Source organism: Nicotiana tabacum, chromosome 6 (genome assembly GCF_000715075.1).
Source record: "Nicotiana tabacum cultivar K326 chromosome 6, ASM71507v2, whole genome shotgun sequence".
Taxonomy (NCBI): Eukaryota; Viridiplantae; Streptophyta; class Magnoliopsida; order Solanales; family Solanaceae; genus Nicotiana; species Nicotiana tabacum.
The window spans coordinates 86,480,817-86,503,406 of record NC_134085.1 but is presented as its reverse complement, the minus strand read 5'-3'; the positions used below and the strand labels follow the sequence as shown (position 1 = coordinate 86,503,406).

Sequence of the window (22,590 nt, the reverse complement as noted above, 5' to 3'; positions counted from 1 at the left end):
GTGACAAAAGTGGTATCAGAGCAGTTCTGTCCTAGGGAGTCTACAAGTCGTGTCTAGTAGAGTCTTGTTTATGGGTGTGTCGTGCACCACACTTATAAGCAGGAGGCTACAGGGCATTTAGGATTGTCACTCTTTCTTCTTACTCTAGATCGTGTGGTAGAGCTCACTTATAAGAATCCAAGTTCTAAAATTCCATTTTATTCGTAATAAGACGATGCCTACTTCCCGAAAGAAGGTTGGAAAGAGAGATAGTTGTGGAAGAACTGAGTTAGAGGAATTGAATTTTTTATGATGCCTACGATAAGTAAATATGAGGTCTTTAGCAGATCATGGGTGTACTGAAATAGGTAAGCTTCCTGATAAAAAGCCTTAAGGCAAGAATGCCTATCCATCTTTATGGTGAAGGACAATGAGAGATTAAGAAGATAAGTACAAGTTTCGGCAAGTAAAAGGAGCAAGGTGAAAAAGGGTACGAGGTACCTAGTTAACAAAAGTTAACAGTGTTTATAATTCAGGCAGAGGAACATAAGCTTTTTAAGTTATATTCAAATGTAACAGAGGTATATACAACTGGCTGCACCTATTCCAGATATGCCCTATGTGGGTTAATAGAAAATAGTATAAGAAGATATGATGGATGAATTGTTTGTGTCAGTAACATTTTCGAAGGATATGGCAAATGTGCTAATAGATCTCCTTGTGAGACACCCAGATGGTACACTTTAAAATAGTGCAGCTAGATATGAGTACTACAAAGACATGCACTATAAGCCTTGAAGAGATAAATATTATCTTAGTGTGGTTTGCGTCCCTAGTAAAGCGAGAATGTTAAGCAACTTGAAGAGCCACTGGATGGAGCAAAGGAAAGCTAAAAATGAAAGAATATCGTATTGAAATTTTCACAAGAAAAGGGATATGCAGAAAGATAGTACAGTAGCCATACTTTATAATAGCTTTATGAAGAGTACCAACCTTATAAGAAGTCAGTACGAAGCTCCCACCGGATTGTATAGGCACCAGAGGTGCAAGTATTATAATAGAGCTCCAAGTTATGGACGTGAATTATACCTATGTGAAAGGGAGGTCATGAAAGTGATAAAAGACACGATGAGAAATTTTAATGTAAGTAAGGTAAAGGTGAACAATGTACGAGATACTCAAATGCAGAAAGTTGTAAATAGTTCATACTTCGGATAGAAGGCTATAAGCACGGGTATCCAATAACCGAGAATGATAGCGGCATGTCTTCCCGCCTATAATTTCTAAGTACTGGGAGATCTAGTTAGGAGAATAGAGAAAAGTTGGAGATGATGTGATGTCTCACTTGACGTTCCAGAATAACATAAGGAAATCTATGATACAAGCAAGTTGAAAGGTTGCAAGTAATATAAATAGAGTTGTGTAGGTCGCAAGCCATTGTATGGTGAAGCGACAAGGTTCTTGAAGACAAAAATAAGGATAAGAAAGGGCGAGTGAGAAGGTAACGAAAAAGGATAAGTCCTCAGGATTAAGCCCATGAAAATAAGAAGAGCTGATGGTTTCTCTAAGTTATAGAAAACTCAGTATAGCCTGAATGAACTCAAAGGAGTCTAAGACTAGTAGCATTTAGAAAAGATAGAATGCTTCCCTGATAGTACAATGAGGGTGTAATTGTGATGGATAAAGGATGACGTTTAGGCCTTCAAGTGAGTGATGATTTGAAGAGGATTTCATGGATTGTACGAGATTGAAATACCCACATAAGTGAATCACATTGGGATGCTATAAAATACTATCATTGAAGTATAGTATCACCCCTAAGTGGATCAGGAAAATCACTTCAAATATTCCTCGATGGAACGTAAGCCCTAGTGGCAAGGTATGCCGTAAGAAGTTTAATGTTATCAGTGGTATATTGTAGATTAATAGTGACGCAAATCAATGATGGATAGAAAAAAGTCACAAAGTATGAGATGATATTAAGCCGTCATTCTTAAGATGATCGGTAATGAAAGAGTATTGAAGTACTGAGATTTATACCTAAAGGATAAGCAACAAAAGTAACTGGGAGCTTGGTAAGCATACCTCAGTAGAGGTAGATTGAAGTAAAAAATTATGGTATAGTATAACCCATGTAAATGCAGTAAAGTCATATGAATGGATAATCAGATCTATGAAATATGATATGACCATATTCGCAAATTCTACAAAGTATCGAGCAAAGGACTTCAGTATACCTATAGAGGCCCAGAGAGGCATCCTATTAAGCCTTGTATATACAAAGTAAGTCCTACAGATTGACTAAAAGGTAAAAAGAAAAAGGAAAGATGAATCACATAAGTGCACCTACAAGCCAGGGTCATACAGGCCGCATGACAAGAGGTAACAGAAGTTGCATGATTAGGAAGATTTCGACCACAGGTCATGATATAGGCAAAAAGACTAAAGAGAGGAATATCCTAGACTTTGGACTTATTCACAGAACAATTGCCTAGATGGCAAGAGAACTAATAAAGTATTCGGAAGGCATAGGCTATGAAAATGATAAGAGCACCAGTTAATATTCGAGGACGAATGTTCCAAAGGGGGGAATGATGTTACATCCCGCATTTTCGTATGTTAAAGTTTCGTCGTAAGTTAATCGACGTAAGTTCGGGGATGGGATTATTTGAGATTTTAAGTATTATGCTATTTCAAACAAGTGATAAGTAAATTCGTAAAGGTGAGAGGGGAAGCAAGTCAAAGAAAATGAATTTTCGTCCAAGTTGGGCATGTTGGAGTAAAATATGGCCCGAGCTAAAATACCCGGTATTTATGGACTAGTGTCATACAAGGTACTACATGGCCATGATAGTAAGGTATACAAGGTATGTTAAAAGTGAGTAATTTTAAGTAAGTGAGAATAATTCTCAATTTTATGGGTAATTGATTAATTATCGGGTAACAGAACACTACCCAGTTAACTAATAAGTGGATAAAAATTAATAATCTCCACCCCACCCTCCCACGTGGCAATAGGCCAAATATATGACTAATTGGTCATACATGCTTAGTGTCAAGAAACGTGTAATTCATTTAGTATGCTTACTAAAGACTTAGAAAAGCTTGGTCTTTATGCTTAGTTAAGAATTAAAGTCATATATATGCTTATCAAAGACTTAGAAAAGCTTGGTCTTTATCCTTAGTTCATGTAGATAGAAGAAAAATGCAATTTTAAGTCTTTCTTGATAAGTTCAATACTCCAAGCAAGGACGCCAAGTTTTCAAAACACTCCAAGGAAGTTCTTGCAATCAGTTAACAAGAATTGATTAGAACCGTAGCAACATAAAATTTTGCGGTTCAAAAGGGTTACGCTGCAATCTTCTCCAAGAATATTATACGGAGTTTTCCCCGCTCCAGGTATGTTAAGGCTCTCCCTTCTTTCTTTTGGCATGATCCCTACGATATGAACAAAACGTGCAAATGCACAAATTCCAAAAGTGACTCTACTCATAGAAGTAATAGAAATATCTATGTTCTTTAATTTTCAGGTGTCATAATATTTTATCATCTGTTCATGGGTCTCAGAAAAATACGAAAGTTGAAAGGATGTTACTTTGTGATATTGCTCAAGGGGCAAAATGGTCTTATGACATTCTGAATGGTTTTATTGACGTACTTTTCATGCATTGCATCCACGTGCATTGACCCATGACCAGATGGCGTTATATACGCGTATATATGTAAATATATGTATATGGGATATGGGAAAAGGTTATGGCGTTATATACGCACCACCACCTGATCAGCTGGTATATGATGATGATGTTGCCCACAGTGGCTGAAATATGATTCAAACGGCGTTATATACGCATATATGGGTATGTATTCAAATGGCGTTATATACGCATATATATGTATGTATTCAAACGGCGTTATATACGCGTATATATGTATGTATATATATGTATATGGGATATGGGAAAGGTTATGGCGTTATATACGCACCACCACCTGATCAGCTGGTATACGATGATGATTTTGCCCACAGTGGCCGATATGATATGATGGGATGCCCTCAGAGGCTGATGATGTTATGAAACATATACCTATGCACGACATGACATTCATACGCATATGCATGACGCTGAAAGTAATTTATGATTTACAAAGTTATTCAGACGTACGGGTTGAGTCATGTACTCCATATGTCTTCCATGTTTCCTATGTATTTATTTATGTGCCTTACATACTCGGTACATTATTCGTACTGACGTCCCTTTTTCCTGGGGACACTGCGTTTCATGCCCGCAGGTCCTGATAGACAGGTCGAGAGCCTTCCAAGTAGGCTATCAGCTCAGCGGAAGATGTTGGTGCGCTCCATTTGCTTCGAAGCTGCGTATTTGGTTAGTATGATTTAGACGTCTATTGTTTGGTATGGCGGGACTCTGTTCTGACCTTTATGACATTCATGTACTCTTAGAGGCTTGTAGACATATGTCGTATATATAAAAGATTGTACGGCCTTGTCGGCCTATGTTTTGAGTTTATAAAGGATCATGTTGGCCTATTAGGCCCATATGTCATGTGTATATGATAATGTAATAAGAAAGATACGTTACGTTGGTACTCAGTCAAGTAAGGTACTGGGTGCCCGTCGCGGCCCATCGGTTTGGGTCGTGACAAAAGTGGTATCAGAGCAGTTCTGTTCTAGGGAGTCTACAAGTCGTGTCTAGTAGAGTCTTGTTTATGGGTGTGTCGTGCACCACACTTATAAGCAGGAGGCTACAGGGCATTTAGGATTGTCACTCTTTCTTCTTACTCTAGATCGTGTGGTAGAGCTCACTTATAAGAATCCAAGTTCTGAAATTCTATTTTATTCGTAATAAGACGATGCTTACTTCCCGAAAGAAGGTTGGAAAGAGAGATAGTTGTGGAAGAACTGAGTTAGAGGAATTGAATTTTGTATGATGCCTACCATAAGTAAATATGAGGTCTTTAGCAGATCATGGGTGTACTGAAATAGGTAAGCTTCCTTATAAAAAGCCTTAAGGCAAGAATGCCTATCCATCTTTATGGTGAAGGACAATGAGAGATTAAGTAGATAAGTACAAGTTTCGGCAAGTAAAAGGAGCAAGGTGAAAAAGGGTACGAGGTACCTAGTTAACAAAAGTTAACAGTGTTTATAATTCAGGCAGAGGAACATAAGCTTTTTGAGTTATATTCAAATATAACAAAGGTATATACAATTGGCCGCACCCGTTCCAGATATGCCCTATGGGGGTTAATAGAAAATAGTATAAGAAGATATGATGGATGAATTGTTTGTGTCAGTTGACATTTTCAAAGGATATGGCAAATGTGCTAATAGATCTCCTTGTGAGACACCCAGATGGTACACTTTAAAATAGTGCAGCCAGATATGAGTACTACAAAGACATGCACTATATGCCTTGAAGAGATAAATATTATCTTAGTGTGGTTCGCGTCCCTAGTAAAGCGAGAATGTTAAGCAACTTGAAGAGCCACTGGATGGAGCAAAGTCAAGACAGCTTTGACTATGGCGTCGATATTGGTTTTGCCCACAGGTTCAGGGCCATATACGGTTTATTGTGACGCATCTCGTATTGGACTTGGTGCAGTGTTAATACAGAATGGCAAGGTCATTGCTTATGCTTCGCGTCAGTTAAAGATTCATGAGAAGAATTATCCAATTCATGATTTGGAGTTAGCAGCCATTGTTCATGCGTTCAAGATTTGGATGCATTATCTGTATGGCGTGTCATATGAGGTGTTCACGGATCACAAGAGTCTACAGTATTTGTTCAAGCAGAAGGAGCTAAATTTGAGGCAGAGAAGGTGGTTGGAGCTACTGAAGGACTATGATATCACCATCTTATATCATCCGAGAAAGGCCAATATGGTGGCCGATGCTTTGAGTAGAAAGTCTGCCAGTATGGGCAGTTTAGTGTATATTCCAGTTGGTGAGAGACGGCTTGCTTTGGATGTTCAGGCTTTGGCTAATCAGTTAGTGAGATTGGATGTTTCTGAGCCCAGCCGTGTGTTAGCTTGCACAGTCGCTCGTTCTTCATTATTTGAGCGTATCCGAGATCGGCAGTATGACGATCCTCATTTGTGTGTTCTTAGGGCACAGTGTGGTAGGGAGGTGCCAAGCAAGTCACAGTTGGAGATGATGGAGTTTTGAGGCTGCAGGGTCGAGTTTGTGTGCCTAATGCGGATGGGCTTTGAGAGTTGATTTTAGAGGAGGCCCATAGCTCCCGGTACTCTATTTATTTGGGCGCCGCTAAGATGTATCAGGATTTGCGGGAGCATTATTGGTAGAGGAGGATGAAGAAGGATATTGTTGCATATGTGGCTCGGTGTTTGAATTGTTAGTAGGTAAAGTATGAGCATCAGAGACTTAGTGGTTTGTTCCAGAAGATTGAGATTCCTGAGTGGAAGTGGGAGCGTATCACTATGGACTTCGTTGTTGGACTCCCACGAACTCAGAGGAAGTTCGATATAGTGTAGGTTATTGTTGATAGGCTGACCAAGTCAACACATTTCAGTCCTGTGGTAGTCTCCTATTCTTCCGAGAGGTTAGCCAAGATTTATATCCGGGAGATTGTTCGTCTTTATGGTGTGCCCGTGTCTATCATTTCGGACCGAGGTACGCAGTTACCTCACATTTCTGGAGAGCAGTTCAGCATGAGTTGGGCACACGGGTCGAGTTGAGCACAACATTTCATCCTCAGACAAACGGGCAGTCCGAGCGCACTATTCAAATTTTGGAGGATATGCTCCGAGCTTGTGTCATTGACTTTGGAGGCTCATGGGATCAATATTTTCCTTTAGTGGAGTTTGCTTACAACAACAGCTACCAGTCGAGCATCCAGATAACTCCTTATAAGGCTTTATATGATAGGCGATGTCGGTCACCGGTTGGGTAGTTTGAGCCGGGAGAGGCTCGGTTATTGGGTACGGATCTAGTACAGTATGCCTTGGACAAGGTCAGGATCATTCAGGATAGGCTCAGTACAACTCAGTCTAGGCAAAAGAGTTATGCCGATCGTAAGGTTCATGATGTGGCATTCATGGTCGGCGAGCGGGAGTTGCTTCGGGTGTCGCATATGAAGGGCGTGATGAGATTTGGGAAGAGGGGCAAGCTTAGCCCTAGATTCATTGGTCCTTTTGAGATTCTTGATCGAGTAGGAGAGGTGGCTTACAGACTTGCATTGCCGTCGAGCTTATCAATCGTGCATCTAGTGTTTCATGTGTCCATGCTTCGGAAGTATCATGGCGATCCATCCCACGTGTTAGATTTCAGCACTATCTTGTTGGACAAGGAGTTGTCCTATAAGGAGGAGCTGGTAGCTATTCTAGACCGGAAGGTTCGTCAGTTGAGATCGAAGAGTTTCCCTTCTATTCGTGTTCAGTGGAGAGGTCAGTTTGTTGAGGCAGCGAACTGGGAGTCCGAGTCTGATATGCGGAGCCGATATCCCCATCTTTTCTCTGACTCAGGTACTTCTTTTCTATGTCCGTTCAAGGACGAACGATTGTTTTAGAGGTGGAGAATGTGATGACCCAAATAAGTATTCTGAGGCCTTAAAAACCTCTTTTGTCTTACCTCGATTTACGTGCACAGTCAGGGCGCGTTTTTAGAAAGTTTTTATGTGAAACCTAAGAAAAATATGAAAATTGGCTTTTAAAATTGAATAAAGTTGACTTTGGTCAACATTCTTGGTAAACGGACCCGGACCCGTGATCTAGCTAGCGTTCCGGGAGAATCTAGTCATTTAGTTAGTTCAGTACAGATCACCAAACAAAAGATGCTAGCACTGATATCATGGGATTTTTAAGTATATATAGTAGCGTACTGGACTCCATCTACATAAGTAGAAACATTCAAGTGCTAGGTGCTCTTATTTTATGACGGTAGGGACGATTGCTTCCATTACTGATCTGACGGTCCCGTAGGGTCCGTGGTAAAATTTGGGACTTGGGCGTATGCCCAGAATTGAATTCCGAGGTCCCAAGCTCGAGAAATGAATTTTTGAAGAAAATTATTTTCTGGAAAATATAAAAGTTTTTAGAAGCGAATTGATGCATTTTCTTGATGGCATCGGGCACATATCTTGGTTTCGGAGCTCGATACAAGTTTGAAATAATAATTAAGATGAATCTGTAAAATTTGGTAAAGATCGGAGTTGGTTTGGTATAAAACGGACCTAAAGTTGAGAAATTGGAAAATTTGATGTTCTTGAGTGATTTTATGAATTTAAGGTTTAATTCATAGTTGTTGATGTTATTTTGATGATTTGATCACATGAGTAGATCCGTATGATATTTTTAGGCTTGCTTGCATGTTTGGTTTGGAGCCCTGAGAGCTCGGAGGAGTTTTGGATAGGCCACGGAGTGAATTTAGACTTAGGGAAAATAGTTGCAGGTTGCAGGTCTGGTGTTGGCCTCTGATCTCGCAATTGCGAGATCAGGGGATCGAAAATGCAAAGTCTGTGAACTTGGGAATTGCAAGGGGCTCTTCGCAATTGGGAAGTAAGCCCTGGCTAGCCTTGCTCGCAATTGTGGGCATTTCTTCGCAAATGCGAATACCTCAGAAATCCCTAGCTGTCGCAAATGGGACAATCCCTTCGTAAATGCAAGTTCACAATTGCGAACATCTGATCGCAAATGCGAAGATAACAGGTCCTGAAGGGGTTCGCAATTGCGACATCTGCGGCCTGCTAAATCATAACTTAGCCGAAAATTTCTCATTTTTCAAACTCTCTCAAACCTAAAACATCTTTGGGTGATATTTCAAAGGCAACTACTCTTCCAAATCATGTGTAAGTCATTTCTAACTCATTTCTTTCAATCTAATCCATCTTTTTACATAATTTCATTTCAAAATCAAGGGTTTTCATGGGGGAAATTGAGTGTTTTGGGTAGAACTTAGGATTTTCGAATTTTGGGGATTTGGACCTCGATTTGAGGTTCGATTTCAAAACAAATTATATATTTGAGTTCGAGGGTGAATGGGTAATCGAGTTTTTGTTCGAACCTCGGGTTTTGACCATGTGGGGCAAGGGTCGATTTTTGACTTTTTGAGGAAATCAATGGAAAACTTATTTTCATGCATTAGAATTGATTCATTTAGCATTTATGATATTGTTAAGTAACTCGTGGCTAGATACAAGCGAATTGGTGGCGGAAACAAGAGGTAAAGCGGTAGTTGAGGCTTGAATTGTGTTCGTGACATCGGGGTAAGTGTTTGGTCTAACCTTAGCTTGAGGGATTAGGAGTTGTGTCTTATTTGCTATGTGTTAATTGTGGAGTACGACGTATATGCATGGTGACGAGTATCTATACATCGGTGTCAAGCATGCCCGTGAGTCTCGTATTGTTATTGTTGTGACTCCGTTGTGATTTATTTATGCTTAATATGATGATTATCATTGTTGGTTCCCTTGTCGGGATGTTGTTGTTTATGATATTATCTCCCTTGCCGGGATGTTATTGTTTATGATATTATCTCCCTTGCCGGGATGTTGTTGTTATACTCTTGTTCCCTTGCCGGGATTCTTTTATGATTGATGTTGAATTGTAAATGGGATCGAATTGCACGCCGCAACGGTATTATATGAAATGGAACCGGGTTGCATGCCGCAATGGTATTATATAAAATGGGATCGGGTTGCACGCCGCAACAGTATTATATGAAATGGGATCGGGTTGCACGCCGCAGCGGTATTATATGAAATAGGATCGGGTTGCATGCCGTAACGATATTATATGAAATGGGATCGGGTTGTACGCCGCAACGGTATTATATGAAATGGGATTGGGTTGCACGCCATAATGGTATTATATGATTTGGGATTGGGTTGCACGCTATAACAAGAAAGAATAAAAGTGAATATTGATTCTTATGGTGAGAATGAGAGTAAAAGTATGAAGGGTGATGTCGTGCACTTGTTTCTGATTTTCCTTATTCTTGTTGGCAGTTGAATTGTGGTTTCTTTACATTCATCTTTTGGTATTCTGTTGTTATCTGATACTCCCCGCAGCATGCTTTTCCCCTCCCATCTTTAATTGTAAATATCTACTTTTATTTTTCCGTTGTATATGATTTAACTACACATGTTTATTTGGTAGTCTGGTCCTAGCCTCGTTACTACTTCGCCGAGGTTAGGCTAGGTACTTACCAGCACATGGGGTCGATTGTGCTGATACTACACTTTGTACTGTGTGTAGATCCCGGTGTTGTAGCTTTTGGACCTCAGTGAGATTGCTGCTTCAGTCTATCAGGCGACCCGAGGTAGTCTTGCAGGCGTCCGCAGGCCTTGGCGTCTCCTTCTATCTTCCCATTTTGTTTCTTTTATGTATTTCAGAAATAGCTTTGTGTTTATCTTTCAGACCCTTATTTGTAGTACTCTTAGACAGTCTGTGAAATTGTGACACCAGTTCTGGGTAGTTTATGCTTAAGGATTTGTATCGGTAATATTCAAGTTATTACATTTCAGTCTTCCGCTTTATTATTTCCGTTGTTTATATGATGTTTATTTACCACTGTTAAGGGATTAAAAATGAAAAAAAGTTAAGTAGTTGGAATAATTGGCTTGCCTAGCTTTCACTAGTAGGCGCCATCACGACTCCCGATGGTGGAAAATCCGGGTGGTGACACTTTTCCCATATATTTACAAACTCTTTCTTATGTTAATAAAGTACGCGGAGCTGGCCAACTGTAGGATTTCCATGCACCATCAGCTACATCTTTTCGCACCAAGCTTTCACAGGGGTACGATGATACACCTCCCCCACCGTGGGACCAAGGGGATGGTGGTGAAAATGAACGATAAGACAAATCGTCAATTTTGGTTCAACTTCTTCTATATCAAAACCGAACACGTGGTGGCTAACCCCAATGGATACCTAAGGCGTGGAACTTCGCCCGTAAGTGTTTTTTCTAACTGATTGTTTGTTCTCTCTTCAGCGACTTAATCATTCTTCTTCCTTTTTGTGCAGTCGAGAAGGAGCCTCCTATGTTGGTCGCTAATATTCGCGACTGGGTAACTCAAATTTTGCCCCATATGGTGGGGATCCGTGAATGGTCGTCATTCAACAAGAAGTTTGGACATAAACCTTATTTGACTAGTAAGTCAAGTTTCGATCTTCAGTTACTTTGACCTTAATACCGTCTTCTTTTTCACTTTATGTAGTATTTCTTTGTTGTTAGGTCGGAGGGTTCCGAGGAAAGCAAAGGTTCCCATCCCCGCTATTCGTCAATCGGGTACCTCGACCGGGTCTCTGCTCGCTATGACTATACGCGAGTTCGTACAAACTGCTGCTTCTTCTCAGGCCATGGCCCTGTATAGACCTGGTTGTCGGGCGGTTGCCCCATCAGCAAAGACTCCAACTTCTCCTATACTGCATTTAGTGGATGAGGTTGTCACCGAGCAAGGAGGAAGCAGTTCTGCTAAAAAGGTAGAGATTAGAGGTCGGCGACGAGGGGGTAGGGAATGAAGAGCCAACGAGGGGCGATCCCGAGTTGGCCACGGTCGAACCCGAGGGTGGCATGGTTTTGAATGCAAAGAATGCGTCCCCTTCAGATGTAGATATTGCTCCCTTGTCAGAGGTCGCCGTGGAAGGAGGAGGGCGATCAGAGGCAGCAGAGGCTGTTTCGAGGAGTGATCTATCGACGTTAGAGTGGGTCGACATTCCTTCCTCTGTTGAGGAGAGAGCGAAACATGTGACCGTGGATGGTTTTGAGTCTGGTTGTTCGATGAGGGGTTTACCCGGGTAGAGGTGAGAACGGATGAATCTACTCGTTCTATAGTCATTCCCTTGGACTACAACTTGTTGATAAACACAGAGAGCGTAGTCCCTTCTTTGGCCCCTCTTTACTCTGGCGCCGAGAATAGGACTTTATGGTCATTTAAGGATGCCGATCCGTCGTTAGGCATATCTGAAATGGCTTTGAGGGTAAGTTTGTATTTTTGTTTTGTTCTTGTACCTTAAGTTATTTCTCCTTTTTGTTTTTACTGACTCTTTTTGGCTCTTCCTTTTCCCTTAGACTCACATTTTGGAGGTCAAGAGCACCCACCGAGAGGAGAAACGGAAGGCGGTTTTCAAGAAAATGTTTTGAAGTATCGCAAGTTACCGTGATAGGTACCATGAGATGCGCGCTCGACTTAGTACGGATGGTAATTTCCAATCTCTCAGAGATGAGTTGAGGCAAAAGGATGATGAACTTGTGAGGGTCATTGGCAAATGCAACGAGCTCGAGGGAGCGCTGAGAGTCAAGGAGGATGAGCTCGAGGTGAGCAAGGGGGTTGTGGCTGAGTGTGTAGACCTTCAAGCTCAAGTGGCATCCTTGTGGGCCGAGCTTGAGCAGAGCTCGATCAGAGCCAACGACTTAAGTGATGAGTTGGTTGAAAATGTGGCATAGTCAGAGAGGGTCTAGGAGGCCAGGACGACAGCTTTGGCGGAGGTGGCAGCATTGAAGGATACCATCCGTATCCTCAAATTTGAGTGGACGGATGATGCGGAGACGGTTGTGCTCAGGGAGGCGAGGTTTGACGAATGGATTGGTGGTCTTGATAAAGAGATTTCAGACCTAAATGAGCATATCTCCATTCTTGAGGCTAAAAAGGCCCAACTGCTGGCTCAATCGTCTTTATCTCGTGCTTCCACTTATCCCGATGATCCACAAGATTTGTAGGAGAAGTGGATTCATGTCGAGGCTCAACTAGATATATTCAGGGGCTTGATGATGGCATGGAGGGTTTCTGAGGCTGAGTTTGAGGATGCTCGTGCTAAGGCACGCGTAGCTCGGGTCGCTTGTGGTTATGATCCTGCTATGCCTGGGGCTGGTGATGGTGAAGATGTCTTGGACGGGCTTGAGCCAGGTGCCTGGTATGATGACGAATACTCCGATGGCGAGGACGATGGTGGGGGCAATACTGCCAAGTAGTATTTTTTGTATTCTTTTGTTTTTATTTTTATGGGCATTTGTTCGGCCCTTGTAAGATACCTTTTGGAATGCTACTTTTGCTATTTATTTTTGAGTCTCCTTGGTTGCCTTGACTAAAAGTATTGTGTTGGTAGGCGTTAGCTCGAACGTGATTGAGTGTCTTTGATTACTTCGTGCGAAGTCGAATGTTGTTGTAATTAACTCGAACGAGGTTATTCTGTGAATCAAGTTTGAGTGAGGCTGAATGTAAGTTGAATTCGAGCGAGGTCGAACGTTACTCTTAACTAATTCGAACTACTTCGAATGTGAGTGTCTTAATTAATTCAAACGAGGTCGAATATGAGTTGATTTGAGCGAAGTCGAATGTTACTCTTAGTTAATTCGAATGAGGTCGAATGTGAGTCGATTCGAGGGAGCTCAAATGTTGACTCTTAGTTAATTCGAACGAGGTCGAATGTGAGTCGATTAGAATGAGGTCGAATGTTGACACTTAATTAATTTGAACGAGGCCAAATGTGAGTTGATTCGAGCGAGGTCGAATGTTAATCTTAGTTAATTCGAACGAGGTCGAATGTGAGTCGATTCGAGCAAGGTCGAATGTTGACTCTTAGTTAATTCGAATGAGGTCGAATGTGAGTCGATTCGAGCAAGGTCTAATGTTGACTCTTAGTTGTAGACATGTGATTTTTGACCCTCCCCAAGATTTTTCATATTTTAGCACGTAAATATTTAGTTTAGGCCTAATATAGCTATTTCAACTCATTTTTACTCTTTTACTTTATTTTATTACAAGAAAACGAAAATTACAAAAATAGGTTCATTAATGTTTTGTAGTCATTTTAAATCTTGAAAAATACCAAAAATAGTTTTGTTTTAATGACCAGTCTTATTTTAATGGTTATTTTACTTTAGTAGGATTAATTAATAAATGAGATCGTATTTATAGGCTCGTTCGCGAAAAGAATAAAAACTTGGGCTCGAGCAACCCATTTTTAGGCCTAATTTTGGACCAAGCCCATAATTCTAGGCCCATACCCCTTAACCTAAAAAACCCTACAAAATCCTAGACCTAGACTCTACAATCAGCTATATATAGACTAACACCTAGGGACTCTAGGGACGGACCAAAAAAGGCTGCCAGCCGCAACCCCCAAATGAAAGGCCCACGCCTCTACCATCTCGAACGACGGTGACCATTTGGCAATGATAGCCAATTTTTTGGATTCTCATTTCACTTCTTTCCTTTAGTATTTCACTGGCCAAACTCAACCTCTACCGTGTTTTCCACAAAATCAATTTGGATCCATTTCTATCTTTTTCTCTTTTTCAAGAATACTCAATCCATTTTTCAATTTCATACCCTTTGATTTCGTTCCATTTGCTAGTTTTTAGCATCTGGGTTTTGATTTATCTTGATATTTATCAAATGAGGTTTGTTTAATTCAGTAAATAAACCAAAAAAAATAGAATCTTGCTATGGGATTTTGGGTTTTGTATTTTTGGGTCATTTTCATTATTTTGAAGCTCGTGTTCAATGGTGATTGGAATTAAGTGTTAACCAGAAAACATGATGAGTTTGAAGGATTGAAATAAGTGGTATTGTCTATCGAATTTTAGTTCTAAAAATGGAGGTCATCCGAGGTCGTGTTTGATTCGAGTTTTCCGGTCGAGATCCTGTCGAAGGTGCACACAGACCTATTTGTATTTATGTTTGAATTTTATGACAAAATGGTCGTATTTTTCTCATTAATTGAATGATGAATTTGCTTTTGTTGTTGTACGAGTCAATTCCTTCTATAGCATCTGGTGGAAGTGAGCTATAAATTAGTTTTAAATACTGCACATATAATAATATGTTAAGGTTAAGCTACAGTAATTAGCTGAGATAAAATTAGCATGGACTCCCTGCACTAGACTAGCATATGACTTCATGAAACATGTAGTGAGGTTGGAGTATGTTAACTCTTGCATAGCGTGATTTCCTGATGACTCCACATGTGAAGATTGACTCATTTGTTTCCAAATTGGTTCATTGGAATCTCCAACAATGACTCTATAGCTGATGGCCTTCAGAATAATCTCAAAGTGGTTTAGAAAAATAATTCATGAACATCGTAGCTTGCTTTAGGCGCGTTAATTAAATAAAGTGTCATAGCTACGGGTACGGTTTCCGTGATGTAGTTGTGACTCACAATTTCCAAATCCGGGGGTACATTTCATGTGTCCCGGTTTTAATGTTCTAACAAGGTTAAATAGAACGTGTCGTAACTCATGGGTGCATTTCATGTAACGTGGCTTACGATGTGTTTTGAGTAACTTTGAAATTCCTTGAATAAATAAAACCGGTTTTAAAGAGTTAAAAAATGCATAGGTTTAAAAGTTTCTTAAAATCAGATAATCAAGCCAATAATAACAGTTGAGCGACCGTGCTAGAACCACGGAACTCGGAAATGCCTAACACCTTCTCCCGGGTTAACAGAATTCCTTCCCCGGATTTTTGTGTTCGCGAACTGTAATACAGAGTCAACCTTTTCCTCGATTCGGGATTTGAACCGGTGACTTGGGACACCATAATTTCCCAAGTGGCAACCCTGGATCTTATAATAATATAACCCCATTTCAATTGTCATTTAATTGAAAAAACTCCATTATACCCTTTCGGGGTGTAGGAAAAAGGAGGTGTGACAGCTCTGGCGACTCTTCTGGGGAAAAGAACCCAGAACTTCTGGTTCAGGGTTCAAAATTCGAGCTTAGAATATCTGTTATAATTGGCTTTAGTTATTATCTAATTTTTATTACGTGTTTGAGCCTAAGGTTCTAAATGTCGCTTTTTACCGCTTTGATATTGTTGAATTGTATATAAATTGTTACGAAACCCTCCTCTCTCTGAGTCTTCTAAATCATCTGGGAAGTGTGCACTTCGTGTGACTTCTTTTTTGTTAGAGTCATATTCCAATTTTAGAACGAGGTTCGTACAAGTTGCAAAGCCGGTGAAGCTTCTGTATTCCCGGTACACTTCCCCCCTCGGCTCGAGCTATCCGCTCGAGTAAGCCAGGTCTAGAACAATACACCCAAGTTTTAAACCTAGAATAACATAGCCTCATGCCGGATCCCTAGTAGGAACGCTTGTTTGCATCACGTGCATCTGACTTTGGGGACTCAACACAGGGGTTGGGTCCGTCTAGAGGACAGGTGCACCAAAATAACAGACCATCTTGATACATCCTACATGCTACATGTTGCATTTCTTCAAGGGTAAAAGGGTCATATGGCGGACCAATGATAGTTGAGGGCAAATGAAAAAGAAAAAAAGAGAGGATAAAGTGTGAAAAGTAAAACAAGTAGGGCCAATTATGTTTTCTTTCATATTTTTGTTAAGAAAAGACAAAAAAAATGAAAAAATTCAAAAAAAAAAAAGATTTTGCACTTTTTCATCATTTTTCAAAAATCAAAAATCAAAAAAGGGGAAAAGAAAATCCAAAAAGAGTTTATATGTTTCATCATTTTTCAAAAACAAAAAACAAAAATATATTTTCTCTAAATTAGTTGTTATTTCTATTTCTTGCTCGTACCCAATCTGCCCAAACTACGCATACCTGATTCTCGTCTTTCGGGGCATGACACGTAGGCAACCCACATAGGGTTCGATTTTCCTAGTAAATCTTAGGTTCTTGGCTTTGCGGGGTCTTAGCCAAATTTTGTACTTCTAGCCACCTTTTGGCCACATAAGCCGTTTTGTAAAAATAGCCTCAATCACGTCTTGCGTGTGTCTAATAGGGAGTGTTATTGTCTCACATAGTGTTGGTTAAAGTTTTTTCATACAGGTGTGGATCTACTTACCGGAGTTTGAGCACGACAGAGCCCCAGGACCATCTAGTCAGGACCGCTTATTCAGGAATGGATTAAAAAGAGATTTTCTTTTATTTTATTTATTTTTGAGTCTGTTTTTCTTTTATGTCATCTTTTACCTTTTAGTTTTGTACAGTAATGTCGAGTCTTTTAGGTGATGTTAGAGTTTGTCATAGTCTAGTTAAGTTTACTGAGTCTTTTGTTATTGTATTTCTTATTTTGTATTTGGAAATATGTTACAAGGCAAAAATCCAAAACAAAAGAGAAATTTTGCGTTTTTATATTTCTGCTGGAAGTTTTCTTCAGAATACTAATTCTAGGAATTAAAAAAAATTCATTTGAGGTGGTTTTTCCTTTAGGCAGTTAATATCTAGAACTGAAAATAAAAATTTGTTTTATATTTCCTTTAGTATATCAAGACTTTCAAAGATTTTCTTTTGAGGTTTTTCTTTGGGAAATTAATGAAAAATGAAAAAAAATATTCTTTTACTTTCACTAGAACTTTAGGATGTTGTACATAGAAGAAAAAAGAAACATATTTTATCCTTTGTTTATTATTAGAATTTCTCCTTTTGGCAATCAAAATTGAAATCCAAAAATATTTTGTCTTATCTTTTTCATTGCTTGTTTGCGTCAGGATATCAAATGAAAATTCAAAATATTTTTCTGTGGTTTATTCTTTAGATTGGAAAAAAATATATGCTCGTTAAGCTTGAGCTCAGAATAGGTTATAGAACATTAAGTTTATAAAATTCAAAAAAAGTTTTGCTTCTTTTATTTCTCTTTTCTCATCAAAATAGTCATTAAGGTAATGAATAAAGAAAAAAGAAAAAAGGAACGTTAGTTTGTTTGCTTTATTTTCGATCTTCCAGAACTACGCAAAGATCTGATTTATGCGGGGTCATGATACGTAGGCAACCTATATAGGGTTCGATCGAATCATTTTTTTTGAAAAGAAAAAGAAGAAAAAGGGGAGAAGAAAAAAAAAGATGGTGAAATTATGGGACATGAGAAATAAGAGGAAAGAAAAGAGTGATAATTAGAAAAAAAGAGGAAGGAAAGGGAGCAAGCCAAGAGGTGCTCAAAAAGAAAGAAAAGGGAAGATTGAAATGAACAAAATCGGGATGATGCCAAGTGACCTTGTAACCCTTGAAGTCATTCTATAACCGTTAACTGTTGCTAGGTCCATTACATGCAACGTGATATTTTTAATGCCCTAATGCTAACAGGATGACCCCATTTTTGTTCCTTTTGTTATCTTCATTGAGCAGAAGGGTGGTTGGTTTGTGGTTTTTAAGTAACTCATCCATACAACACAAGGTCAAAGAGCAAGGTAGTCATGGCTAGCAAAGACTTGGACACAGGGGTTGTTGATCCGTTTAAGGGAATTGTTGAATCAGAATCTGAGTTGAAAGAAGAGGTCTTAAGGTTGAAAAGACAGATGGCCGAAATATACCAAGCTTGGATTAGTGGGCGTCCTCCACCATCAGTCCCCGATGCCCAACACTATGCTCCAGAACCAATTTTCAAGGTCTCGGGTCCATACTCTCACGCTCCTCATTTTGAGCCTCCCGGTGAGACTACAAAGCTTGCTAAGACAGTGGAGCAAGATGAGATATCCAGAAAGTTGAAAGGGTTTAAGATGCCAAAGTTTAATTTGTATGATGGGCGGGGAGATCCAGTAGCCCACCTGAGGGGTTATTGCAGTGAAATGAGAAATGTTGGTAGGAAAGATGAGCTGCTGATGGCGTATTTCAGTGAGAGCCTGATTGGGGCAGCTTTGGAATGGCATACTCGTCAAGATGTTGGTAAGTGACATACATGGGATGACATGGCTCAAGATTTTGTGCGACTCTTTCAGTACAATATAGACAGTGCCCTAGGCCGCTCCTCCCTATCTCAGATGGAAAGAAACCCAAGGAAAGTTTTAGGGAATGTTGGTTCAGATGGAACGAACAAGTTGCTCGGGACAGTCCTCCTATTGATAGAAAAGATGCTACTGAGCCCCGCCAATGACAGGATCCAGTGGACATTCCTGCTAGACGCGTTCAGCCTCAATACCAACCCATGAATATCCCCGAACTCCACATAATCCACCCCAGTGTTATCCTCCGAACAATGTCCGGCCATCTGTCCAACCACTGGGTCACTCCAAAAGGCGAGCACGAGCACCGTAGAATCCCCACCAGCCTCCATAAAATTTCCAAGTACCTTATAACCCACATTCAAGCCAAGGGTGTAGAAGGGAACAAAGGCTGAAAGATAATTTTACACCAATAGGAGGGTCCTATGCAAGTTTGTTTGAGAGATTAAAACATTACGACATGATTGCACCTATTCCTCTAAATTATATAAACTCACGTGCGAGAAGTTTTGACCTTGCTAAAAGGTGTGAATACCATTCCAATGCCCAGGGGCACAATGTTGAAGATTGTCGTGCTTTGAAAAGGGAAATAGAAGAATGATTCAAGAAGGAATAATTGTGGTCCAAGGCAATAATACCCCAAGTGTCACACGTAATCCTCTACAGGTACATGACAACGCACAGATTGTTGGAATGGTTGGCAATGACGAAGGGTTGGTGAAAGGAGTCAAGGAGCCACTTGGTAAAATTAATGATATTGAAATTGGTAATTATCTTGGTAATATTGATGTGGAACTCAGTGGCAAAGATGCCGAGCTTGGTAATTGGAAAGACGCTCCTTTCTTGGCTAGCCAGGGAGGAGTCTTGATGGTTCATTTTATTGTCATTTCTATTGTCCGGTTTATTTCAGGGTTGTAATCCAGACATTGTCTTGTGGATCAAACCCTTCTATCCTTTTATTTTGCCTAGCTTGTTTAGTCGTAGTAGCTCGTTTAGTGTTGTCTAGGTCTGTTCTAGGGTTGTAACCCCAGTTTAGTTTGCTTGTTTTGGTGTTCGAACCCCTTCACCGTTTGGCTAATGCAATTTCCTGTTTTCTGTTATTTTTAGTCATTTCTGTTTAGTTCTCTTCTCCGTTTATGGTTCTTTTCTTGCTCGCTCTAGTGACATGACATGCACACATAATTCTAGGCCTAGTCTTAAAAGTTAGTTTACTCATGAATGCAATGAAGCAATTTTGAAGATGACTGGGGCATTTGAAGGAAATAAATACACAATTTTGAGATCATTTGAAGCCCGAACTATGTGAAACTGGGGCAGATAATTTGTGAAGTTAATAGGGTAACAAGAATTCATCAAAAGAAGAGTGCATCCCAGACGATTTGAAGCAATCAACTTTGAGTTCAAGTGCATCTCAAGTTACAAGATAAAGTCAAGAAAGTTGTCTCCGAATTGACGGAGGATATCCAATGTGAAAAGGGAATCACCCAACGAGGGTTCTGCACTTGACAAGGCTCTAAAGAAAAGTGGAAGGCATATCAGTAATACCAATGCCGAAGCTGCAAAAGAAATATTGTGCATGATCTTCAATTTTCATTTCAAGTTGCATGTGTTGCACTTGGCATTTTCAGAGATTGGGGAGACAAGAGGGGTTACTCTGATGGTAAGCAACCTCCGCTTCCAACCATGAGGTTGTGAGTTCGAGTCTCCCCAAGAGCAAGGTGGGAAGTTCTTGGAGGGAAGGATGTCGGGGGTCTATTTGGAAACAGCCTCTCTACCCCAGGGTAGGGGTAAGGTCTGCGTACACACTACCCTCCCTAGACCCTACTAAGTGGGATTATACTGGGTTGTTGTTGTTGTTGTTGTTGTTGTTGTTGTTGTGGGAGGCCCTCTTTCAGTTACCCAAACACTTATACCATTTGATACCCTCTTGAGCTTGTACTAGTTTCTTTGACCTTCCCCTCTTTTAGAATCAAGTTAGAGTCATAAAAAAAAAATTTATGTCTCAATAGGTTTATTTGAAAAGGTTCATACCAAAAGAAAAAATCAAAAAAAAGAAAAGAAAAATAGAAATAAAAAAGGAAAAGAAAGAAAAGAAAAAAAAGAGAGAAAAAGAAAAGAAAAAGAAAAATAGCAACAACAAAAGTAGTCTTGTGAACTACGTTTGACCTGATTCCTTTTAAGGATACGTAGGCAGCCTCACGGTTCGGTCCCATCAAAATAAAATCCAAAAGTCTCTCAAGCAAAGAAACTGGGGTAGAAGTTGTGGTTGTTGTAAGAAATCTGATTCTGAAAGTTGTAATTTTGAACCCGTTTGAATCGTTTTGAGCCTTTGATACCCTTTTTTCTAACCCTATTCAAAATCCCACATTACGGTCCCAAGAAAGACCTTCCGATCAGTCTTCGAGAGATGCCAAGTCGATCAAGTAGAGGTGATTCATAACAGGGGCAACACTCCGGTCCAAACAAGAAAAATGAAAAATGAGAGAGTCTTATTGGTAAAAACCCTCACGAGCACCATAAGGTGATGGTAAGTTGAGAGAAAGAATAAAATAAGAGAGGCTTGATGGTGAAAACCCTTCGGGCGCTACAAGTCGAATAAGGATCGTGAATCCGATTGGATAATCGGAGCATTGAAGCCCAGTTTCACGCTTCAGAGGTACAGCAAGAGTTGAACATCGGACTTGTTTGACAGATTAGGCCACTTAATCAACATGTGTATGTCCTGGTCACTAGAGTTGGTATCCACATCTGATAGGTTTCTACTTTGTAGTTTTCTTGTTAGGAGTCATCTCTTTCCATTTTCCTTTACTTTGTTCCTTTTGTCTTGTTTACTTCCTCTTCCTAAGTCTGTTTGGTCAGAACAAGTGAGAAATGACTTCAAAATTTGCCACCAGCTTTCCAATTGCACAAAACGAGATCTGGCTAGCACATCAAAGTGGCATAAGTCAGGAAAGAACAGCAAACGCACTGAGTTGGTAACGATCAACATGCTTTGGGATTCGTGTGAAATACAAAGGCTTGGTATATATCAAATTCATGAACAATGCAACAGATGGAAGGCTAGGGTGAACAGATCAAATGCATTTTCTGTGATAAGATTGACAAAAAGGGGTGGTAAACCAGTAACAAGCAAGATCTTCCAAGCATAAATCAAAGTTATCATGGCAAGCGATGGGGCAATAGACCTCAAGGCCAAGGCCGGTGATTTAAATCAGGAATGAACAATGTGCGCACTGAGTTGGTAACAATCAATATGCTTTGGGGTTCATGTGAAACACAAAGGTTTGGTAAATGTGAGTTTATGAGCAATGCAACAGATAGAGGGTATTGGGTCTGAACGGAGAAGAGGTATTTTCTGTGATAAGGATGACAGAGAAAGTGGTTAGTCAATAAGTAGGCAAGGTCTTCGAGCGGAAATCAGTTACCATGGTAAGTGAAGGAGCAATCGCCCTCAAAGTCAAGGCCACAAACCAACCACCATATTTTTGAACTGATAAGATTGTTCTTTGATTTGAAGCAGGGGCAGAAAATTTTGTTTGTTTCGGAGAAACCTTCCGTAAGGAAAATCAAGCACCAAACAGGTTTGACCGTAAATTCTCAGGACCCTTCTGGAAAATGGGACCTAGTTTAAAATTCAAAACAATCGTAAGTAACAAGATCTAGTGTAAGTGTACCCCAAAGGGATATAAGTTGGTTTCAAAGTTTGCATGTTTAAGATAGGATTCAATTAGGATTTTTCAGGACCCTCCTGAATAATGGGACTTAGCTTTAAGATTTCCATTAGATAACAATATTTAGCATAAGTTTTGCTGTAGGACAGTATAATTCAGCCGTAAAAGTTGTCACTCTTAAGATAAGACTTGAGTTTTGATTTTCAGGACCCTCCTGGATAATGGGATGTAGTTTTAAGACCTTCTTAGATAGCCAGATTTAGCGGAAGTCATACTTT

At 40.0% G+C, this 22,590-nt stretch overlaps 1 long non-coding RNA gene across 1 annotated transcript; it reads left to right on the top strand.

Moving 5' to 3' along the window:
* Nucleotides 1-14,054: 14,054 nt before the first annotated feature.
* On the top strand, nt 14,055-17,058 carry LOC142181636 (uncharacterized). The gene is made up of 2 exons (XR_012710447.1): nt 14,055-14,611; nt 16,753-17,058. It is a non-coding gene; the product is annotated as an uncharacterized LOC142181636 (long non-coding RNA).
* The last annotated feature ends 5,532 nt before the right edge of the window (nt 17,059-22,590 follow it).